Source organism: Galeopterus variegatus, unplaced genomic scaffold (assembly GCF_000696425.1).
Source record: "Galeopterus variegatus unplaced genomic scaffold, G_variegatus-3.0.2 Scaffold14928, whole genome shotgun sequence".
Lineage (NCBI taxonomy): Eukaryota > Metazoa > Chordata > Mammalia > Dermoptera > Cynocephalidae > Galeopterus > Galeopterus variegatus.
Window position 1 is genome coordinate 1,776 of NW_007741039.1, and position 3,200 is coordinate 4,975.

Below are 3,200 nucleotides of genomic sequence, written 5' to 3' on the forward strand. Positions count from 1 at the left end.
TAATGACCATATCTGCCCACAAAGCTGCTTAAATCACTCTGAAATGTTGAGTCTGGCCACTGCCACAACTATCTTCTACACTTATGCCTCCATGACCTTGGTTGCCAACAGAAAGACAGCCTCCACCTCAATTCCACTTCCCAAATCTCATGCAGCTCCATGCAATTGGCAGAACCTAATTCACATCTAGGATCCTAGCTGCAAAAGAGCCTCAGAAATTAAATTTTCATTTTCTAGCTTCTGCAATACAGGAGTTGGAAATGGGTGCAAAGTCCTGTAGATCAAATCTAGCACAGAACTACCAGGTAGTGTTTTCACTGCTCAGAACCTGCTGTGTTCTTGTTAGACTTTTGTGAGCGTTTGCCTAGTATATCATTTCCATCCTCTTATTTTCAACCTGTGGGAGACTCTATTCACTGGCTAATGAACACTAATTTCTGATAGTTTTGTTTACTTTTTACTATATCAGCTGGAGGTCACCATCCTCTCTTGCCACATGACACAGCTCTGATTAATGAGATGGAAACAGAAACTGCTGAGAGCTCTGGGGAGGTTTTTACTTTTCCTGAAAAAGGGGGCAATGTGACCAGTGTTGTTTCTTTCTCCCCTTTCTGCCTTCAATATAGATGTTAACACCTGGTGCCTTGGCAACCATTCTGTGACCATAAAGAAGAGGACAAGATAATTGCTGAGGTACTATCCCTATGCTGCTGAACCAACACCAGCACGCACATACCTCCAGACTTCTTATACAAGATAAACAAACCCACATTGTTACACCTTTGTTAACTGGTGTTTCTGTTGTTTGTTCTCAAAAGTAGTCCCAACCAATATATTTCTTTTCATGTGTCCTTTGTGAATAACATATAGATTTGTTGTTGTTATTGATAACTTGATCTCAAAGTTTGTTTTTTTTTCTTCATTAAGAAAAAATATGTATTCAGAAAAAAAATATATATATATACACACACACACACACACACACATTTTTTTTTTGGGGGGGGATTACTGATGCTTAGTTATTCCTGGGATCTTATTTCATGTTTTGTTTTGTTTTGTTTTTTACCATATTTTCTTTTTATGTTAAATTTCTCCTCTTCCTTACCACTTGTTAGATTGATCATTTAAAAATTTTGTTCATTTTCTTTTTCCTCAAGTAATTTAGAAGCTAGGCATCCAATTTCTGTTGTCTCAATGGAGACAATTTTCCAATCCCTTCTCTTTTCATGCTGTAGTTTGAATAATTTCTACTTATTAATTTTGTTCATTTTCTTTTTCCTCAAGTAATTTAGAAGCTAGGCATCCAATTTCTGTTGTCCCAATGGAGACAATTTTCCAATCCCTTCTCTTTTCATGCTGTAGTTTGAATAATTTCTACTTATCTGTCTTTAGATGTTCACTGGTCGTTTCTTTTGCAGTGTCTGATCTACTGTCAATCTCATAAACAAAAATTCAGATATTGCATTTTTCAGTTCTAAGATTTCCATTTGGTCCTTTTTAGTTTCTATATCACTCCTGAAAATGCCACATATCTTTACCTATTATATGTCTTTTCTTGTAAAATCTTTAGCATACTTAAAGTAATTATTTTAGAGTCATTTCTTAATTCCATTATAGAGATTATCTGTGGGCCTGTTTCTACTGATTGTTTTTTCTTTTATCACGGGATGCATTTTCCTGCTGCTTTGCATGACTCATAAATTTTGATCATATAGTGAACATTCTGGATGATACATTGTAGTACAGTGGCTTCTTTCACCTTCTGAAAATAATGAATTTTGTTCCAGAAGGCAGACAATCTTGACCCTTTAGTGGCCTGGTTCTAGGCTTTGTTAGGGTGGGTTTATTTCCTCAGGGTGTCCTCAGTTTGGGATGTAGCCCTCACTTCTGGAACACGGTCCTTCTGGGGTTCTATTAGAAAGCCCGAGGGGTCCACAAAGCACCTCTAACTTGGCTGGACTTAAGTTCCAAACTCTTATCTCCGTAGCTGGGCAGCTGCTGAAAAGTCTGCTTGGTTCCTTTGGCCTTTCAGTTGGAGTCCTGACCTGTCCATGCACAGGTCAAGATTCAGCCAAGTATTTCATGGTATCTCTACACAAATTCTGGGGCTCCCTCCTTTCCCAGACTTACCTTCATTCAATTTCCAGCTACTCTGGCAGTCCTGAAATCCAACTTCTGTCTTTTCAGTGTCTTCAAGTACTTAGCTTATACCTTGACTCCTTTTGAACTGCCTTCCACAGAGATGAGTTTCAAGAGATTGTTCACAATGATGGAGAAACTCTTCCCATTTTGATCCTTAACCAAAAGAGCAAACGATCTGTCTGANAGTATTTCATGGTATCTCTACACAAATTCTGGGGCTCCCTCCTTTCCCAGACTTACCTTCATTCAATTTCCAGCTACTCTGGCAGTCCTGAAATCCAACTTCTGTCTTTTCAGTGTCTTCAAGTACTTAGCTTATACCTTGACTCCTTTTGAACTGCCTTCCACAGAGATGAGTTTCAAGAGATTGTTCACAATGATGGAGAAACTCTTCCCATTTTGATCCTTAACCAAAAGAGCAAACGATCTGTCTGAAATGCACCTGCACTTGTTCAGCGGGAACTTGATGAACCCCAGTTAAGGCCGTAGTGTTTCACAGACTTACCTGAGTGAACCCACCTGTAACTACAGCTCTCACTGTACATTTGCTGTAATGGGAGCAACCACAGCGGCTGGCTTTTCAGTATCAAGAAGTTCTGCTTTCCTCTGGGGTGTCTGTGGTATCTTGTTCTCATTTCCGTCTCCATCTTGGACGTTTCAGCTGTAACGGTATCACGTTCTCTTTTCCTAGTTGCCTTTTCCAGCAACGGCTTCACCTCTTCTAGATCCTTCTGTAGCAGTCTACGGAGTTCAAGTCCGAAGGTGACTCAGAGTCGGCTGCTTCCGTCTTCTCTAGGACACCAGGCCAACTAGGGAGCCGTCGTGCCTGAGGCCAGCCGGGCGCCTCCCAGCGACGAGGACGAGACAGAGGACACTGGGCTCTGTACCGGGCTAAAGCGGGGACGGACGAGGGATTAGCTCTCTAGGCGCGCCGGTGACGTCATCAGGGCGCAGGCGGGGTGGGCCACGTGACCGGGCCACGTGGCACCACCCGGGCTAAGGGCGCTCACCCGAGGCCCCAGCTGCTGGGGCTGCAGTGTCGCTGTCGCATTTCCCCG